Raw genomic sequence first — 21,697 nt, 5'->3', positions numbered from 1 at the left:
AGTCATCCCATATTTTAGTTTGCACTCTTCCTTTAGACTGTGGATAGGGGCCTACTTTTCCCCAAAAAATTACCCATTGATGTTTTATTTTCTTAAAGACGTATTTTTGCCTCCTCAAAGATGAATTCTGGTTGATGTACCTTTTTCACTTGCTACAATGATGATTTTGCAAGGCAGCACTGGAAGATAAGGACATTCCAGAGGGTCATAAGTTATAAGATCTAGAAGAATTCTTAGAGATTTTACAAATACCTGTCTCTTGTTTTACAAATAAGAAAACTGAAGCTCAGTCCTGCTCAAGGGCATGTACTTAACGGTGGAAGAGTTCTGACAGTCATGTTTTTTTTCCCCGATAGCGGGGATGTCATGATGAAGGTATTAAGCTTGGAAAACAAAGCATTCATCACAGCAAGTGTGGTTAGGAACGTTGTAGAGTGGCAAAGGCACTCTTCCCTAAGGTGTGCATAGTAAGGGCAGCTTCTTTATTTCCCTGTAAGTGACCTCATAAGCCACCTATTCACCCCCTGGCCAACAGGAACAACCTGGACTTTTCAAATGGCAATATCACAATCTCTTCCAGTTTAGTTGCCTCGCATTTTAAACACTGTCAATACAAATTTCAACTCCCTATCGAAGTGAGACGACTCAGACACCACAGGTAAACCCTCAGTCTTATGGTAGGCACATCAGGTTCTCATGGCAGAAGAGAAGGGTCCTCTGGACTGTTGTTGGACCTTTTCTGGAACATGGTGAAACCGGGCTGCTGCACACACTGGTGACCACGAAGGTACAGCTAGTCCTGTCTGACCTTTTGAGGGTGATGTGCTGGCACCTACCCCTAGAGCATGTGACCCTTGGCTGAAATCTGCAGCCATAATGGCCTCTTTGTCCCAAACCTAGGCCACTGGAGCCTTCAAGACATCCAGATAATATGAATACAATACATCCAGAATACAAAGGACCTTAGAACCAGGAGATATTCCCCTGGGGCAGAGGGTCAAGGTGACTGCAGGTCTTTAAGAGAACTCCAGCCTTGGGCTCAGTGCCCCATCCAGTTTGGAAAGCGGTGGTAGCTTGGAGGTGGTTGCAGAAAGTGTGTAACAGATGAATCCCAGGCAGCGCTTCTGGCTCCACCCAAGTCCTGCCATAGTCCTGGAGATTCAGTATCTGCCTAACTTTTTAAAAATTAATTATTTTGGGGCCGGCCCCGTGGCCTAGTGTTTAAGTTCAGCACGCTCTGCTTCAGTGGCCTGAGTTCAGTTCCCAGGCACGGACCTACACCACTCCTCACCGGCCATTCTGTGGCGGCAACCCACATGCAAAGTAGAGGAAGATTGGCAACAGATGTTAGTTCAGGGTGAATCTTCCACAGCAAAAAAAAAAATTAATTATTGTTATTTTGAGATAATTGCGGATTCAAATGCAATCATAAGAAATAATACAGAGATGCCATGTACGCATTACCCAGTTCACTCCAACGGTAACATCTTGCAAAACAATAGTGCACTATCACAACCATGATATTAACATTGATACAATCAAGGTACAGAATATTTCCATCACCCCAAGGATCCCTCATGTTGGTCTTTTATAGCCACACCAGCTTCTCTCCTACCTCCATCCCCTCCTTGACCCTAGGAAGCGCTAATCAGTTCTCCATTTCTACAACTTTGTCATTTTGGTATGTTATATAAATGTAATCATACAGTATATAAACTTTTGGGATGGGCTTTTTTAACTCAGCATAGTTCTCTGGACATTCATCCAGATTGTTGCCTATATCACTAGTTCATTCTTTCTATTGCTGAGTAGTGTTCCATGTATGGAGGTAACACAGTTTGTTTAACCATTCACCTGTTGAAGGACATCCAGGTTGTTTCCAGTTTTGGGCTGTTGCAAATAAAGTTACTATAAACAGTCATGGACAGGTTTTTGTGTGAACATAGGTTTTCACTTCTCTGGGAGGAATGCTCAAGAGTACAATATCTGGGTTGTATGGTAGTTGCATATTTATTTTTTAAAGCAACTGCAAACTCTTTTCCAGAGTGGCTGTACTATTTAGGGTTAAATTCTCACCAGCAATATATGAGTGATCCCATTTCTCCACATCTTCACCAGCATTTCGTGGTGTCACTATTTTTTATTTTAGTGATTCTAATAGATATGCAATGATATCTCATGGTTTTAATTTGCCTTTTCGTAATGGCTAATGACGTTGAACATATTTTCACGTGCTTACTTGCCATCTGTATATCGTCTGGTGAAATATCTTTTCATGCCTTTTGCTGATGTTCTTATCAGATTGTTTGGTTTTTTACTGTTTTTGGAGCTTTTTATATATTCTAGATACTATTCCTTTGTTGGATATGAGGTTTGCAAATATTTTATCGCAGTCTGTAGCTTGTCTTTTCATCCTCCTAACAGGATCTTTCACAGAGAAAAAGTTTTTAATTTTGATGAAGTCTAATTTATTGATTTTTCTTTCTATGGATCATGCTTTTGGTATCAAGTTTAACAATTCTTTGCCCTGCCCTACATTCCAAAGATATTCTCTTATTTTTTTCTGAAAGTATATGAGTTTATGTTTTATACTTAAGTCTGTGATCCATTTTGAGTTAATTATTGTATAAGGTCAAGGTTCAATTTTTTGTCTACAAATATCCAATTGCTGCAGCACTATTTGTTGAAAAATGCTATCTTTCCTCCATTGACTCACTTTTGCACCATTGTCAAAAATTAATAGGGCAAGTATGTGGGTCTATTTCTGGGTATTCTGGTCTATTAATATGGTATATTACATTGATTGATTTTCAAATATTGAACCAGACTTGCATCCCTGAATTAAACCCTGCTTAGTCATGGTGTATAATTCTCTGTATGTATTGCTGAATTCTATTTGTTAATATTTTGTTGAAGATTTTTGCAGCAATATTCAGGAGGAATATTGGTCTGTAGTTTTCTTATTTTGTACTGTCTTTGTCTAGTTTTGTATGAAAATAAATACTAGCTTCATAAAATGAATTGGGAAGTCATATCTCCTCTTCTTTTTCTGTAAGAAATTGTGTAGAATCAGTATTAATTCTTCCTTAAAACTTTGGTAGAACTTTCCAGTGAACTTATCTGGTCCAGGAGGTTTCTTTTGGGAAAATTTTTAAATTACAAATCCAATTTCCTTATTGGTATTAGAGTTATTCAAACCGTCTGTTTAATATTTGGTGAGTTGTGGTAGCTTGTGTTTTGAGGAATTGGTCCATGAATCTGCATTGTCAAATTTATGTGCGTAAAGATTTTATAGAATTCCCTTATTATCCTGTTGATGTCTTCAGGATTTGTAGTGATATCTTCTATTTCATTCCTGATATTGGTCATTTGTGTCTTCTCTCTTTTTTTCTTTGTCAGTCTTGCTAGAAGCTTGTCAATTTTATTGATCTTTTTGCAGAACTAGGTCTTTGGAACATTGATTTTCTCTGTTGTTTTCCTATTTTCAATTTCATTGATTTCTGCTCTTATCGTCCTTATTTCCCTTCTGCTTGCTTTGGGTTTACTTTGTTCTCTTTTTCTTGAGGTGGGATCTTATATTATTGATTTAGGACATTTCCACTTTTCTAATGTATGCATTTGGTGCTATAAATGTCCCTCTCAGCACTACTTTAGCAGCATCCCACAATTTTGCTATGCTTTGCTGTTTTAATTTTTGTTCAGTTTGATGTATTAATTCCTCTTGTTTTTCTCTTTGGCCCCTGAATTATTTAGAAATGTAGTGTTGAGTTTCCAAGCATTTAGAGATTTTTCTATTATCTTTCAGTTACTGATTTCTAGTTTGGTTCCACTGTGGTCAGAGAACATACTCTGTATCATTTCAATTCTTGTAAATTTGTTGAGGTTTGTTTCATGACCCAGGATATGGTTTATGTTGATATATGTTCAATGGACACTTGAAAAGAATGTGTGTTCTGGTGTTGTTGGGTGGAGTGTTCTATAAATGCCAATTAGATCTTATTGGTTGATGGTATTATTGAGTTCTTATATAAGAAGCTTGCTGATTTTCTGCCACCTATTCTATCAGTTATTGAGAGAAGAGTTTGAAGTCTCCAGATATAATTGTGGATATGTTTATTTCTCTTTTCATTTATATCCATTTTTGCTTTAGGTATTTTTCAGCTATACATCTCTCTCTGTCTCAGGTAGTTTTCTTTGTTCTGAAGTCTACATTATCTGATGTTAATATAGCCACCTCTGCTTTCTTTCAATTAACATTTCCAAGATATAACTTTTCCACTCATTTTACTTTCAACCTGCCTATAGTTATATTTGAAGTGAGTTTCTTGTAGACAGCATGTTAGTTGGGTCATTTTTTTAATCTTCTCTTCCAATCTCTATTTAGACCATTTACATAAATGTAATTATTGATACATTCAGACTTAAGTGTGCCATTTTTTGTTGTTTTTTGTCTGTCCTCTTTATTTCCTGTTTTCTGCTTGATTTCCTGTTTTCTATTTTCTGCCTTCCTGTTGGTTATTTAACATTCTTTTAGAATTCCGTTTTGATTTATTTATAGTGTTTTTTGAGTATATCTCTCTGTATAGCTTTTTTAGTGGTTATTCTAGGTATTACGCTATATTTACATAAAGCATCTCAGTCTATTGGTGTCATCATTTTACCAGTTCAAGTAAGAAACCTTACCTCTTTCACTCTCCCCTTCTAAAAATATAATTCTCTTATTTCCTGTATACATATTTAGAACTGTATCAGACAATGTTATAATTTTTGCTTCTCCAATCAAGCATAATTTAGAAAACTCAAGAGGAGAAGGAAAGTCTATTATATTTACCCATATTGTTGCTTACCGGGCTTTTCTTTCCTTCCTGATGTTCAGAGAACTTGCTTTAGCCATTCTTTTAGCGTCAGTCTGCTGGTGACGAATTCTCGTAGTTCTCCCTATCTGAGAATATCTTGATTTCACCTTCATGCCTGAAGGACATTTCCCCTGGATATAGGATTCCGGGTTATAATTTTTTTCTTTCAGCACTATAAAAAATGTTGTGCTACATGATTTCTGATGAGAAATCCACTGTCATTCGAATCATTTTTCCCCTTTGGGTAAGGTGGTGTTTTTCTTTTGCTGTTTTCGAAATTTTTTTCTGTCTTTAGTTTTCAGAAGTTTGACTATCATGTGCCTTGGGGTGTATTTCTTTGGATTTATCCTGTTTGGTGTTTTCTTAGCTTCTTGAATCTATAGGTTTATGTCTTTTGTCAAATTTGGGAAGTTTTTAGCCATTATTTCTTTAAGTACTTTTATCAGTCCTGCCCTCTTTCACGTCATTTTTCTTTCCAGAGACATTCTGATGACATGAATGTTAGACCTTCTGTTATAGTCCCACAGGTACCTTAGGCTCTGTTCATTTTTTTCCAATGTATCTTCTCTCTGTTGTTTAGATTGGTAATATCTATTCTATCTTCCAGTTTACTGATTCTTCCCTCTGTACTCTCTACTCTACTGTTTAGCTCACCTGCCAAGCCTTTTACTTCAGTTATTGTATCTTTCTGTTCTAAAGTTTCCGTTTGTTTCTTCCTATATCTGCTTTTTCTTTGCTGAGATTTTCTAATTTTTCATTTTTTCTTGTGTTGTTTTAATTACTCATTGAAGCTTTTTTATCATGCTTTAAAATCTTTGTCAAATAATTCTCAACATATCTACCATCTAGCTGTTGCCATCTCTCGATTGTCTTCTTTCTTTCAGTTTGAGATCTTCCTGGTTCTTGGTATGACAGTGTAATGGATTGAATAGTGTCCCTCATAAATTCCTGTTCACCTGGCACCTCAGAATGTAACCATATTTGGAAATAGGGTCTTTGCAGATGTAATTAGTTAATATGAGGTCATTCTGTATTAGGATGGGCCCTAAATCCAATGACTGGTGTCCTTATAAGAAGAGAATACACAGATACACACATAAGGAAGACAGTCATGTGATGACAGAGGAAGACCTTAGAGTGATACAGCTACAAGGAATGGCAGGAGCCACCAAAAGCTAGGAAGAGGCAAGGAAGGATTCTTCTCTAGAGATTTCCGAGGAAGCATGGCCCTGCTGACACCTTGACTTCTGGCTTCTAGCCTCTAGACTGTAAGGGAAAAAACTGCTGTTGTTTAAGCCACCAAATTTGTGGTACTTTGTTACGGCAGCCCTAGGAAACTAATACAGATGGTATGACAAGTAAATTTTGATTGAAACCTAGACATTTGGGGTATATGTTATGAAACTTTGGATCTTATTTCAACCTTCTGTCTTAGCTGGCTTCCTCTGACACTGCTCTTGCAGGGGATGGGGTTGGGTACACTGCCTCATTACTGCCAGGTGAGGGTAGAAGTCCAGGTTCCCATTCAGCCTCTGTTGACAATCAAGGGAGGATGCTCTTCATTACTCCCAGGCCTCCTCTGACACCACCTCAGTGAGGAGAGGAAAGGATGCTTTGTTACAACAGGGTTAGAGTATTAGTCTGTGCTCCCAATGTAGTCTCAACCAATACCATGAGGGATGAGGAGCTACCACCCAGCAAGGATGAAAGTCCTAGCAGGGGGGTTAGGACGCCTTGTTATAGCCTGGTGAGTGTGGAAGTCTAGGTTCCCCACTCAACCTTCACTGGTGGAGGTGGGGCTATAGTTTTTTCTGCGGTGTTTGACTCTAGCAGAACAGTTATCATCTAAAAGTTTTCTGTCTTTCTAGACTGTCTTTTTCCTGGTCCTTTGGCTAGGGAGAGCAGACTTTTGTTGGGGCTTTTTTTGTCTACACCCATTGGTGTTTCTGGGTTGCCAGCTTCTTCCACTCTGAGTCTGCAATATATGAGACAAAAAGGAAACCCAGGAAACTCACCACAGTGTCATCTCTCCAGTCTCAAGATCCCTAGCTGGTCTGCTTTGTTCATTTCACCTTTCAGTCTTACATTCGTTTTGTATATAACATCCAGGATTTCTTAGTTGTGCTTAGCAGAAGGAACAGGGAAAAATATATCTACTCCATCTTCTCAGAAGTGGAAATCCTCTGAGCTCCTAACTTTTTATTTCTTTGACTCCCTCAACTCTAATGACTTTACTTTCGCTCCATTTCAGCCACCCACCACTAAGGTCCACCCAGAACTGCAGCATGCTGAACTCTTAAATTCAAACACCAAGCAATTCTTGACCTCATCTTTTTGCTTCTAGTTCTCTGTTTTATACTCAATACATCTGATTTTCTGCTTCATTAAGGCATCTGCTCTCTTGACTTTGCTACTTTCTTTTCATCTATGACCCTGTTCCCATACTCAATTCCTTCCCTATCTAAGTAGACCCTATGGTCTTTCACTTCAACGACTCTCTTGCCACAATCTTCAGCTTCCTTCCCATTGTCCTTCATTCTCATCCATTGGCAAAATCCAGACTTTGTAACAACCTAATTCTCTGCCTTCTTCTACCTTTCGGCAGCTGAGTACGAAGGAGAAAAACTGCACAGTGGCAGGAACTGGTGCACCAAAATTCCATGGCCTACAATTCCGAGCTGCTGCCATGCTGCTGGTCATTCCTACTGTGTTTATGGTCAGCTCTCAGTCTCTCTCTCCCACTCCTCACAGCAGTTACTAAAAGCCACCTCCTCCAATCCCCTTTCCTAACATCTCCCCACCTACCTCATCCTTACCTGCTACTTCATGGAAAAAACAGAAGCCATCATGTAGTGCTGACTCTATACCCACAATCTTGCACATACTTGTACCCATTCTTATACTTCTCTCCCATGATGAAGGATGAACTCCCTCCTTCTAAAGCCAATACCTGCATCTGAGCTATGGAGCCCATCATGGCCCATACACTCAGTAACCTTACTCATCAATTATTGCCTCTTTTCTAGTTCTTCCTCAACATCATCCCTCCTAAACAGCTTGTCTTTTAACATTAAAACAAAAAAATCCTTTCTCTACTAGCTCTCTGTACTTCCTGATATCCCATTCCTGCCTCAACCAACTGCAGTCTCATTTCTGCCCTCAAAATGTTTAAATACTTCTTGCCAAGATCTCCAAAGGCATTTATCACTGAAGCCAGCAGACACCTTTCAACCTAATCCTACTTGACATCTTTCTAGTATTTGGAAAATTGAACATTATCTTCTTTTTGAAAAAACTCCCTTCTTTTGGCCTCTTCTGCTTTCTCTTACCCTCTTTGGTCTCTGTCAGGTTTCCTCTTTCTCTATCAGTGTTCCCTATTGTAGGCCCACATCTCCTCTCTTTACATACTAAGCCTGGACACTCATCCACCCCTTGACTCCTCATTCTCCTTATTCTCTATATCTAATACATCACCACATCCTCCATTTCACTTCCATTGTGGATTAGTGAGCTCAGGCTGCCATAACAAAATACCACAGACTGGGTGACTTAAACAACAGAAATCTTCTCACTGTTCTGAAGGCTAAAAGTCCAAAATCAAGGTGTCAGCATAGTCAATTTCTGGTGAGGACTCTCTTCCAGGCTTGTAGAGAACTGCCTTCTTACTGTGTCCTCACGTGGTGGAGAGAGAGTGCAAGCACTCTGGTGTCTCTTCTCATAAGGGCACTAATCCCATCATGAGGACCCCACCCTGATGCCCTCATCTAAATTTAATTATCTCCCAAAAGCCCCATCTCCAAATACCATCACATTGGGCCTTAGAGCTTCCATGTATGAGCTGGTGGAGAGGGGTACACAATTCAGGCCATAGCACATTGCTCTGAAATTCTTCTGCCTTTTCCATCTCTACTCTCACTTTTTCTTACCTGGATTGTTTCAGTAGTTTCCCAGCTGGCCTCTTTGCCTATACCCCTCAAAGCCATTTCCCCATACTGCAGCTAGACATATTTGAGGCAGAAATCAGGCTTCATCACTCCTTTGCAAAAGATACTTCAGTAGTTTCTGATAAACTTTCTGTTAAGTCTACACACCTTAATATAGCAAGGAAATCCCTCCATATCTTCACTCCTCCTTATCTCTCTGGCCCAATCTCTCTTCCCTTCCCCTTGCCCTCAGTGATACCCCCATAGTATAGTACTTGTGGTTTGCTGAACACACCATGCTTATTAAATTTTCCTCATTCTCAGAGGACTCAATTTAGATGTCACCTCCTCTAGCAAGCCCTCCAAGCCCCTTAGGCTGGATTAGGTGCCTTTCCCAAATGTCTTCACAGCTCACTGTCTGTCCTTCTATCATAGCACTCAGCCCACTTTGTCATAGTTGTTTCTTACTTGTCTTTCTTCCCCAGAGGGGGAGAGCAGCAGCTGGTCCCAACTCCTCACTCTATTTCAAGCCTATGGTGCAGTGCTGAGTACAAGTAGATACTTCATATTTGTTCATTAGGTGATGGCAATTTGGTGCAACTTCTTTTATTGATGAGAAAACTAACAAAGAGAGCATAAGCTATCACTCAAACAGAGCCAAGCCAGCAAGAGTCCCAGAAACCAAAGAATGTCACCATGAATGAGTCGGATATCAGAGTTTCCAGGCCCAGCACTGACACTGCTGAAAAGGGTGACCTTAATAAAATTATTTCACTTCCTGAGCATAATCAGTGACAATGTATATTCCTAAAGTACAACATGTTATGAAAATCTCTTGAATTCAGAAAGAGCTGTAATAAGAGGAAAGAGAAGGGGCTTGGCCAGCATGGAGATCAGAAGAAAAAAAATTTCACTTCTTTGGGCCTTCATCTCTAAAATGAAGGGGTTGGACTAAATCACCTCCTAAGTTTCCTTCTAATGTTAAGGTTTTATAATTCCATGTAAGGAGACCATAAAAGTCTGGCTGGAATTTTTCAGAAATCACAAACTTGGGATATTTCTTACTCTACCAGAAAAGAATTTGGGGATAGCCCATGTTTATAAAGAGCCTAGGCAATCAGGGTTTCTCTTCACTGCCCATTCATTTCTTTATTAAGTCAATATTTATTGAGCACCTAATGTGTACCAAGCATATAATGCTTTTCAGTTTAGACGTTTTATAAGTGCTGATAAACAATACATAAAAAGGACAAAATGACTTATAACTTTCCAAAGTTCAGACAAAAACACAGTGACTTCATAGGGGAAAACTATACAGAAGGCACTAAGGACTGCTCCATTCAATTGCATTGAGAAATGGTTATGTAACTATTACTTGAATAAGCATGACTCATAGGATGTAATCAATCGTAAAGTAACACTTCAAACTGATTCCACAGAGTTAACACTTTCTCTGTTCTTGGATGAAATTTAGAGCAAATTTATTATTCTTCTGGTCACTTCCAGCTGACATATTTGGTCAGTAATTAACGTGACTAGATTCATGTCAGAGTAAAAACATCAACAGTTGGGCTTCTCTCTTCCCTAGCTCAGCCTCTTACAAAAGCCTGAAATTGGGTTAGGAGAGCAGCCTGTGGGTTCTCTCTTTACCCCATCCCTGCCCCTTTCAGCTTCCTGAAGGTGATTTCAGACTTCTCTCAGGCTGGAGTATTGGAAGGAAGATGAGCAAAGGGGAGCAGGGAAGTTCTTACTTGTCAGGTGGTCTTGTGAAGATCTAGTATCAGAGTTCTCTGGCCTTGACAGGTATTCAAAGTTGCCTCTCTTGGTGTTATATGAGTTCTTGGGAGATGCTCCAGGATAGGGCTGCTCACCTGCATTTCCCTGTAGACAGATGGATACATCTTAATACAGTGGATCACTGACTCACTCTTTCCTCAGACCCCATAAATCTGGCACCAACTCCAGGTTTCTGTTCATCTGGTCACCCATCAAGATGACCCTCTTAGAAAGGACACAGGATAACCCCATGCCTGCTTTCTTGTGTGGGTGGCCCACATCTGATCCAAGGGAACCACTCACGTTTTCTTTTCCCCTAAATACTTAGAAAGGTGAGGGGGGGAAACACCAAACACGCAGACTACTCTGTACAAGACAACCCTCTCCTCACATCTCTAGTTCTCATTTTTTAATGTATTTTTTTAAATTTTTTTATTGAGGTAACATTGGTTTATAACATTATATAAATTTCAAGTCTACCTCATTATATTTCAACTTCTGTGTAGACTACATCATGTTCACCACCCAAAGTCTAATTGCCATCTGTCACCACACACATGTGTCCTTTTACCCCTTTTGCCCTCCCCCGACCCCCTTCTCCTCTGGTAACCACCAATATATTCTCTGTATCTTTGTGTTCGTTTGTTGTTGTTATTTTTGTCTTCCACATATGAGTGAAATCATACACTATTTGGCTTTCTCCATGTGACTTACTTCGCTTAGCATAATACCCTCAAAGTCCATCCATGTTGCCACAAATGGCAAGATTTCACCTTTTTTATGGCTGATTAGTATTCCATTGTATATATAGTGTATTTTTAATTTACGTAAGGGGTTGAAAAGCCATGTAATCAGATTTTGACAACCTCCTTTGCAAATTTTGCAAAATGACAGACTCAGACCTCACCTTAAAATGTGATATCAATGTCTTAGTGCTTTAGCTGAAACTTTCATTCTGTTATAGTTATACCTGTCTTGTGATGTTAGAAGGACCAATTTCTAATCACATCTTTGGTCCATACTTGCCATGTCACTGTGACAAGTAGCCTTTTCCTCCCCTAGTTGCATCATCTAAGGGAAAGTTAATATCAAGTCTTTGTGTAATTTAAAGTACTTATTTTCATAATCTGGAGATTGGGCATTGTATTCATTTCCTAGGGCTGCCATAATAAAATACCACAAACTGGGTAGCTTAAACAACAAAAATTTTTATCTCACAGTTCTGCGGGCTAGCAGTCTGAAATCTAAGTGTCAGCAGGGCCACATCCCTTCAAAGGTTCTGAGATAGAATCTGTTCTAGGCTTCTCTCCTAGCTTCTGGTGGTTACTGGCAATCTTTGGCTTGTAGCTGCATCACTCCGATTTCTGCCTCTGTCTTCACATGATGATCTCCCTGTATATGTCTGTGTCTCTGCGTGGTCTGCTCATAGGGACATCAGTCATTGGATTAGGGCCCACCTCAATCCAGTATGACATCATCTTAACTTGATTACACCTGCAAAGACCCTATTTCCAAATAAGGTGATATTCACACGTAGATATGGATTGGGGGGGGAGACACTAAACAATCCAGTACAGATACTGTAATATTTTCTGTAGAAAGCTTCAACATCAGTGCAAATATGATGCTGCATGTTTTTCCCCCCAAATAATATTTTAAAAGATAGAGGGATTACGTTCACTTTGGAAAGGCCTATGGAAATGGGAAGCTCTGGGTTTCACTGGAGTGACTGCATAGCAGTAGTCATATTCATAGAGGAATATGACAAAGGAGGCATACAGATAGCTTAATAAGCATGAGTATGTATCGTATGAGAGAATCAAAGCAAGCTAATAATAGCTACCCTAGAGATGAGCCAGCGGATGCTTTTTTCACAGCTGAATCCTCAGGAGGATGATGTCGTATTTGTTGATTTTGCCATGTGACTTGTGAAAACAAAAGCAATACAAAGAAGACAAATGACATTGTAATTTTGAGTGGTTTGACTATAAGTACATATACTAAAGTTATAATAGCGTAGTAGTGATGTGTTGTTCTATATCATTATCCATTTTTAAGCTTCTGCAACATTTTAGAAATCTTTCCTGGGAGCATTTTTCCCTTTTTCCGAAAGTTTGAGTGGTTGGTTGGAACCTTGTTCAAGTAATGACATAACAGCAGGCATAAAACTGAAAGCAATTAAAGGAGAACCTTCATGATATCCACCAAAATTGAGTTTTTTACACCAACTTCAAATACAGTTTCTTCATGATTTATCAGCTAAAGTCTATCCTGAGAAAATTTGGACTTTTAGAAAGGTGCAATGAATAGTTCATAGTAATATATGATCTATTTCCTATCCATTTCCTCTTTCTAGTCTTGGGTAACTTCTTAGGAGCTTTGATTTTGCTGGGCCATGAATGCCCTTTAGGAAATCATATATATATATATATATCTCCATCCTTGCTAATTCAGGGAGATTGTCATGCAGCTTCAGAAAGTTGGAGTGACTTCAATAAATACCATGTATTTCTTATTCAAAATGATTTTAGACATTTTTTATTACCTCTATTCTTTGACCTCTTTTTACATGTAACTTCTTTTCTGAATGTGGCAAACCCCACCATGTGCATACCTTTGAATGTGCAAATTGAATCAATGGATACTTAGCCACTCTTTCTGTGCAAATGATTTATGCCAAATTTAAATCTTCCTTTGGGTAATTGTTTTCTTTTTGTCTTACTGTGTTACCATTGTCTTTATTGCAATTTGTATTGTATTTTCTTTTGTAAGACATTTGGATTCTTGTGAAGGTGTTCTGTATGTAAATAATGAAAACAACACCCACACCATTACTTAGCTACTGTGGGTGCTGCCACACTTCTTTCTTTCTCTTTTCTTTCTTCTTCTTCTTTTGTTTTAAATCACCATAAGAATAGTTCTTAAGAATAGAAATGATGCAACAGTCTTAAACATATAGTCAGTGCTCTATTATTAATTAATGGAGAGTAATATTTATTTAAAAATTGGCCTCCATAACTGAGAGCCAACCTGATTGTTTTGAACTTTGTGCCATTTTGTGCTGGCTTAAAACACAGTAGCAGGTGTGATACACTTTGTATAATGTTCTACCATAAATTGAGCATGGCAGGAGTCAGTCAAAGTGAAATAGTTGTATGGTAACCAAAGAAATTATTAAGCTTCTATGTGGATTGGCCTGTTTTTATAAAATAAGTCAGACAACAAAGACTTTTCTTCATCTTGGAAAAAGGGCAAAAAGTATAAGTTATGTAAAACTACCGAGCCTGCTTGTACTCAACAGTTTTCTAGGACTTTTAGAATACTTTTTAGCTAAAGAACTCTGAGGCAGTGTTTGGAATTTCAAGAGCCACACAGAAGCAGGCCCATGGAGTCCTGGAGTTGTAGATGTTAAAAGAGAGAAGGGACTATGGCCTGCTTACCTTGGTCTCTGCTGGCCTCCTGCTCTTTTGGAGGAGACATTTGGGTGCAGGGCAGGCTGGGACCATATCAGCACAGCCAAGGGAAGGGGGACGAAGCCAAGATCCAGTGGGACAGAGGGAACAGAGCCTGTCTTCAGAAGCTGGCCCATCCCCAGGAGGCAGCTAGGCAGGCCAGTATGCCGCGGTCAAAGAGCATGACGAGCTCAGACTGGGCCAGGCTATTTGGATGTCTGAGCGAGTACTCTCTGCCAGCAGAACACAGTCTGGAAGAAGTCCAGGTGACAATAATCAAAATCAGGCACGGTTCCAGGTGATCAGTCGTCACAGCTGGCCCCAGCCAGAAGCTCAGAAGGGAATAGATAATCACATCCTGCTTCCCAAGGGAAGGGGGAGAGCAAGAGTTTGGCAAACATCAGGACCTGAGCCGAGGAAGCTGGGGTCCAGGACAAGTGTCCAACCCCTGCAAGGAACTGAAATGCTTAGCAGAGAAACTGAGGCCGACTGGAGTCCAAAGGCTTTGGCCAAAGTGGTAAGAGAACACTGAGACTCAGAGTCGACAAGAGGAACCAGATTTCCAGGTCTCTAGGCAACCAAAACCAGTTTCATCTATTAATAGGTCTAAGGCTGATGACACTGATCAGGACTGGCTCAGACTGACTGGAGGCGACTAAGAGCTTCCGGAACTTTAACGTGCATAGGAATTACCTGGGGATCCTGTTAAAATGCAGATTCTGATTGGGCAGGTCTGAGTTGCGGCCGAGATCCCAAGCCATGCTGCTGGTTTTCTAGGGTTGTAGAACTCAGACGATCCAAACTTGCTGTCATTCCCTTTCCCCCACCCCATTGCCCTCCACTCATTTCACCTGCCCAATCAACACATCCCTCCTTCCCAGGCCTCCTTACTGTCATGTCTGATCATCTTCTTTTCCTTTCCTTTCCTTTTTCCCATCCTTCCAGTCCCTTTGTCCTACTGCATTTCTTCTGTCAAGACTGTCAATAGAAACAGAGCTTGTGTTCAGGTAATAGAAGGGACAAGATAGCAAAAGCCAGAAACATTTTCACCATTGTCAGCACACAACTAAATGCATTTATGTTTGACAGCTACAATTAGTCCAGATTAACGTCTTTTGCAGTTTCTGTCTCATACAGAGCGTAAAGAACACGTGACCTCTTACCTTTCCCTCCTGATATACTCCAAGAGTTAAGAAATATCTTCTGCGTGCTTGCTTCAGCAGCACATATATTAAAATTGGAACAATAGGGAGATTAGCACGACCCCTGTGCAAAGATGACATGCAAATTCTTGAAGTATTCCATATTTTTAAAAAGATATTAAAACATACATAAATTAATGGAGAAATATACTGTGTTTATGAAAGAGAGGAACCAGTATAGTAAAAATTTTAATTCTACTCAAATCAATCTGTAAAAATAATGCAAATTTAATAGAAATACCAAGAGAGTTTTAGTGAAACCTAGTTCTAAAATTTGAATAAAAGAGCAAATGGTCAAGAATAGCTAAGAAAATTTTGGAGATAAAGAATAGCACGTGGATTCCAACAACATTTTTCACAGAAATAGAACAAAGAATCCTAAAATTTATATGGAACAACAAAAGACCCTGAATAGCCAAAGGAATCCTGAGAAAAAAGAACAATGCTGGAGGTATCATACTCCCTAATTTTAAAATATACTACAAAGCTATAGTAACCAAAACAGCATGGTACTGGCACAAAAACAGACACATAGATCAATGGAACAGAATCGAGAGCCCAGAAATAAACCCACACATCTGTGGACAGCTAATTTTTGACAAGAGAGGCAAGAACATACAAGGGAGAAAGGAAAGTCTCTTCAATAAATGGTGTTGGGAAAACTGGACAGCAACATGCAAAAAAAAATGAAAGTAGACCATTATCTTACACGATACACAATAATTAACTCAAAATGGTTTAAAGACTTGAATGTAAGGCCTGAAACCATGAAACTTCTAGAAGAAAACATAGGAAGTATACTCTTCGACATTGGTCTTCAAGTACCAGGTCTGACTGGGCAAGGGAAACAACAAAAAAAATAAACAAATGGGACCACATCAAACTAAAAACCTTCTGCACAGCAAAGGAAACCATCAACAAAACTAAAAGACAACCTAACAACTGGGAGAAGATATTTACAAACCATATATCTGATAAGGAGTTAATCACCAAAATATATAAAGAACTCATACATCTCAACAACAACAAAAAAACTAACAACCCAATTAAAAAATGGGCAAAAGACCCAAACAGACATTTCTCCAAAGAAGATATACAGATGGCCAACAGGCATGAAAAGATGTTCAACATCATTAACTATCAGGGAAATGCAAATCAAAACTACAATGAGATATCACCTCACGCCCTTCAGAATGGCTATAATTAACAACACAGGAAACAACACATGTTGGAGAGGATGTGGAGAGAAGGGAACTCTCATACACTGCTGGTGGGAGTGCAAACTGGTGCAGCCACCATGGAAAACAGTATGGAGATTCCTCAAAAAATTAAGAATACAAATACCATACAATCCAGCTATTCCACTGCTGGGTATTTATCCAAAGAACATGAAAACATGCATGCATAAAGATACATCCACCCCTGTGTTCATTTCAGCATTATTCACAATAGCCAAGACTTGGAAGCAACATAAATGCCAATCAAGGGACGAATGGATAAAGAAGATGTGGTATCTATACACAATGGAATACTACTCAGCTGTAAGAAACAATGAAATCCAGCCATTTGTGACAACATGCATGGATATTGAGGGTATTATGCTAAGTGAAATAAGTCAGAGGGAGAAGGTTCAACACCATATGATCTCACTCACGAGAAGATTATAAAACAGTAGACAAAACATAGAGACAGAGATTGGATTGGTGGTTACCAGAGGGGGAGGGTGGAGGGAGGAGGGTGAAAGGGATGATTAGGCACATGTGTGTGGTGATGGATTGTAATTAGTCTTTGGGTGGTGAACATGATGTAATCTATGCAGAAATAGAAGTATAATGATGTACACCTGAAATTTATACAATGTTATAAACCAATGTTACCACAATAAAAAAAAAGAAAAAGAATAGAGTGTGGGAGGGAAGTTCTTACTCTACAAGAGCTCAAGACTTAATTTGTAGTCAGAGTTATTAAAATGGTGTAACAATAGATAGCTCTACTTAATGTGATCATAAGTGATTTCGATTTTCTTATTTGTGCTCTTTTGATTTTCTACACCAAATATGTACTAGTTTTGTGATGAAAAATAAAGCTGAAAAAATAAAGGCTTTGACAAAAAAGGAAATATCTACTAAAAGATAAAAAAATTCAGAATGTGGAGCTGGCCCCATGGCCTAGTGGTTAAGTTCGGTGCACTCTGCTTTGGTGGCCTGGGTTTGGTTCCCAGGCGCAGACCTACACCACTTGTCGGCGGCCATGTTGTGGCAGCGACACTTACAAAACAGAGGAAGATTGGCACAGGTGTTAGCTCAGGGCAAATCTTCCTCAGGAAAAAAAATATCAGAATGGCATTACGTATTTATTTTATGTCCCTATTCCCTGAAGATATATCTCTATACAGTATACACTGAATGAGTTTCCCTTCCAGCACTAAGGGGTTACTAGTTCCTGGCTTACACTGAAAACTAATTATATAATATGGGGCTAGTTACTTAAGATCTCTCAGACAGTTTTTCAATCTGCAAAATGGTGATATTAATAGCTTCCCAGTTCACCTTGAAGGATTTGTTGGAATTGTACAAGATTATATGTGAAACTGCTTAACAAAATATCAAACACCATACAAATGCAAACTGCTATTACTAGTAAGTATTTGAAACTGAGCAGTTGTAGATTTTAGAATTTTGTACTATTCCCTGTTGGTGTGACTCAACTATTTGAAGCCATTTGTGCTCAACAGGTGAAGTGAGTCAGGAAAGCATTGTTTAAATCACAACCCCTCCCCCCATCTCCCCTCTCATTTCACCACTGTTTTTCATTTTATTGAGTGCCAATATGCTTGAGGGGTTGGAGTTATGATGAAACAGACACTGTCCTTGCATGTGTGAAGTTTACAGATTAGCGGAGTATTTGTGGACAAGAAAATAGGCAATTCCCAACCAGGGTGACAAATGCTGTGATGGGGTAAGTCCAGGGTAACATAGAGCTCTTGTGGGGTCACCACCCAGGCTTGGATGGTCATAGAAGGGTTCTTCAACCATGTAATAGTTAAGATGATGAAAAGGGTGAAGGAGAACAGTGGAGGGTACTTGAAGATAGGGCAAGGGGTAGGAGAAGCATGTTCCAGGCAGAGGGAAGAACACTTATGCTGGCCCAGGGGCAGAAAAAGCAATGGAACTACTTTGGGTTTTAAAAAAACAAACCCTAGCTCACTTTGAAAATCTACTTCATGTTGCCTAGGCCAAGCTCAGCATGCCTCAGTATGATTCATCCTATTGTCATAAGCTTTAGGATGACCCTTTCCCCTACCTCAAGCCTCCTGACCACTCCCCAGCAGGCTCTTCCTCCTCCTTGCCTGGCCTTTCCTTTTGAAAAGATAGCACTCGGAAGAGGTGGAAAGAGGCTTTTCTCTTTTGAAGCAGCAGCATTATTAACAGAGAAGGAAAAGTCTCCCAGGAGCCATGGCAAAATCCTGCAGATTGGTTTATGAACCAACGTAGCTTAGGCTAAAGCAACCTAATCTCCTGAAAGCCACTCTATGGCTTTAGGCTTCCAGAGGAGCATAAAGCTTGTATGATATTTACTCTTAGTTAAAATTAAATGGAAATGGGGAAAAAAAACTGAAGAGGAATAATTCTGGCATGTCATACCATTAAAGAAAAAAAAATTAAAGGCTACAAAGTAACGTGGATGGAGTGTATATATTGTATCAAAGAAGGTCTGGGGGTATATTAATCACAGTGTTAAATTGATAACTATCTCTGAGTAATTGGGTTTCATGTGTGAGTTTTTTATACCTTTTTTATTGTGTTCATAACATACATTTGGGAAAGTGCATGATATATATAAAAGTTTATTTTAATCAATTTTTATAAAGTGAACACTCACATAACCACTACTCAGGTCAAGAAACAGTGTGGCCCAAAGCCCTCCATCCAACCCTTCCCAGCCATTCCCTACCCTCCCTTCAAGAGGTGACCACTGCCCTTACTTTAATGATAATCTTTTTTTTTTTCTTTTCTTTAGTTTTACCACCTAAGTATGTATCACTAAATACTATATTTTTTCCTGTTTTTTGAATTTCAAGTAAATGGGAACATACGATTTTTTGCCTCTGGCTTCTTTCTCTCAATATTAGGTTTCTCAGTTTCATCCAGGTTGCTGAGGGTACTATGGTTCATTCATTTGCAATGCTGTATGGTATTCCAAGGTTGGATATACCATACTCTATTTAGCCACTCTACTGTTGATGGACAGTTTGGCTTATTTTCAGTTTGGGGCAATTATGAATAGATTTGCTACCTCCTGGTGCTCACATGCACACATTTCTATTGGATATACACCCAGGGGTGGAAATCTGGGTCACTGGATACGCATATCTTTAACTTTAATAGATAATGCCAAACAGTTAACCAAGAATAGCATTAGCAATTAACACTCCCCATAGCAATATAGGAGGGTTCCCATTGGCGTACACTGGAGTTTTGTGTAATTTTTTTCCTTTAGCTTATGTGAATTTTCTATTTTTCTCTATAATCAATATCTATTGGTTTAATTAAGCAAAATGCTTTTCTAAAATTTCTTAAAATTGTCTTTCCCCATGGGGATATTATTTTTAAACTTCTAAATGGAGGTAAATCATTCTTATATAAAAAGGGTACAGATCACAGGTATATAGCTTGATGTATTATCACAAAGTGAACACACCTCTGTATCCACCACCTAAGGCAAGAAATAGAACTTTCTAGCATCATAGAAGCCATCTTCATGCCCCCTTCTAATCACAATCCTCTCCCCCCTCATCAAAGGTAAACTGTCATCCTCAGTTCTAACACAACAGATTAGTTTTATGTGTTTTTGAACTTCATACAAATGGAGCAGTACAGTATACATTATTTTGTGTCTAGCCTTTTTATTTTCCAACGTTATGAGATTCATCTGTGTTGTTAAATGTAGAAATAATTTGTTCATTTTTTCTTTTCTTGCCACAAAGAAGAAATATTGACCTAAGGGAGCTGACTTGCTCAACCCTTCTTCAACTTGTGGAATGTTTTGACCAATGCAACATACAGATTAAAACAGTTTACAACACCGTGGTTAAGTGCCCATGATCTGCTTCGGTGGCCTGGGGTTCACAGGTTTGGATCCTGGGCGCACCCTGACGCATCACTTGTCAAGCCACGCTGTGGAGGTGTCCCCTAGCAAGTAAAGGAAGATGAGCACGGATGTTAGCCCAGGGCCAATCTTCCTCAGCAAAAAAAGAAGAAGATTGGCATCAGATGTTAGCTCAAGGCTAGACTTCCTCACAAACAAAACAAAACAAAACACAGTTTACAACCATTTGTATTTTTGTTGTTTCACACAACTAATAAGCAGTTGGGTTAGAGAGGCTGTAGGGAGAGTGAATATGGTACCTCCAAGCTGCTCTCTGATGTCTGTAATAATGGCTCCGTTTGGAATTGTCTTCCAGTGATAATGGATGTTTTCTGTCCCATCTTATCCACCTAAAATGCAAAACAGTATCCCATCCTCAGGCTGCAGACTTTTATGTAAAACAGAGCTGTCACAGGGTTTTACTGGAAAGTTGATTTATTTCTGAGGATCATGAGAGTCCAAGGATAAAACTGGCATCTGGCCACAGGGAGAGCCCTTGACCCAGAAGCAGGGACAGCTTCAAAGCTGTGTTGGTACATAATGGAACAGGGCACTTTTAGCATGAATCACAGCCTCAAAACTTTCTAGGGGAAAAAATCCTAAAACTATCCTCCAAAAGGAAAGGTAAAATCAATAGCTTATATTTTTTCCTCTTTCAAATAAGCAAGGCTAAACCCTTCTACACAAACAATTACTTAAATCTAACTTTTAGGCTTTTTTGTGAACAAAGCGTCAACTGAGCTCAAACTCTTAAAACAGAATCTTAATATCAACTTATTTTTTTAAAGCAGCCAAACAGGCTCTCAGAGGGTGCCTCTCTGAAAGGCTGTGTGTGAATGTGTAGTAAACGTAATTTTTCTTGTTTTTTTTCTTTAGGCCTCGAGATGTAATTACTAAAGCTTCAAATATCCCTAGTGATATTAGCTAGATAATCAAATTTGGATCACAAGAATGAAATAACCCAAAGTGTGCCTTCATTACTGCTCTCCTCAAAATAATTCACAAGATAACTCTACCCTACCCCACCCACAAATCTGTAACAAGACCATGAAGATAGCCAGTAAATTTATCAAGTGTATTCGAAATGGTCAAATTAATTCTCAAAGCAAAGAATGCCATGTTTAAACACAACAGGTCAAAATTTTTCCACTACAGAAATAGAATAAAACTTTGCTGAAATCACATGCAAAAACAACAAATTAAAATGCTGAACAGAATTGCAAAATTTAGGAGACCTTACGGCTGAACTAGCTATTGAGAAGCTTACTGATCAACTTTCTAAAAAAACAGGAAAGAATAACATTTCTTAAATAGCTGATTGAGAGTAGTTTTTATTAGGG

The 21,697-nt window shown here is 39.0% G+C and overlaps 1 long non-coding RNA gene and 1 other non-coding gene across 2 annotated transcripts; one reads left to right on the top strand and one right to left on the bottom strand.

Annotated features, from left to right (window-relative positions):
- Positions 1–10,279: 10,279 nt before the first annotated feature.
- Positions 10,280–14,250, bottom strand: LOC147915378 (uncharacterized). The gene is made up of 3 exons (XR_015553889.1): positions 13,996–14,250; positions 12,399–12,480; positions 10,280–10,660 (listed from the first exon to the last, which is right to left on the bottom strand). It is a non-coding gene; the product is annotated as an uncharacterized LOC147915378 (long non-coding RNA).
- A 964-nt stretch (positions 14,251–15,214) lies between these two features.
- On the top strand, positions 15,215–15,318 carry LOC147915377 (U6 spliceosomal RNA). The gene has a single exon (XR_015554185.1). It is a non-coding gene; the product is annotated as a U6 spliceosomal RNA (small nuclear RNA).
- Positions 15,319–21,697: the final 6,379 nt, after the last annotated feature.

The sequence above is a fragment of the Ceratotherium simum genome, chromosome 13 (genome assembly GCF_057802395.1).
Source record: "Ceratotherium simum simum isolate JZ-2026a chromosome 13, ASM5780239v1, whole genome shotgun sequence".
Lineage (NCBI taxonomy): Eukaryota > Metazoa > Chordata > Mammalia > Perissodactyla > Rhinocerotidae > Ceratotherium > Ceratotherium simum.
Note: the sequence above shows the minus strand (reverse complement) of the source record. Positions and strands in the feature narration are given on the sequence as shown.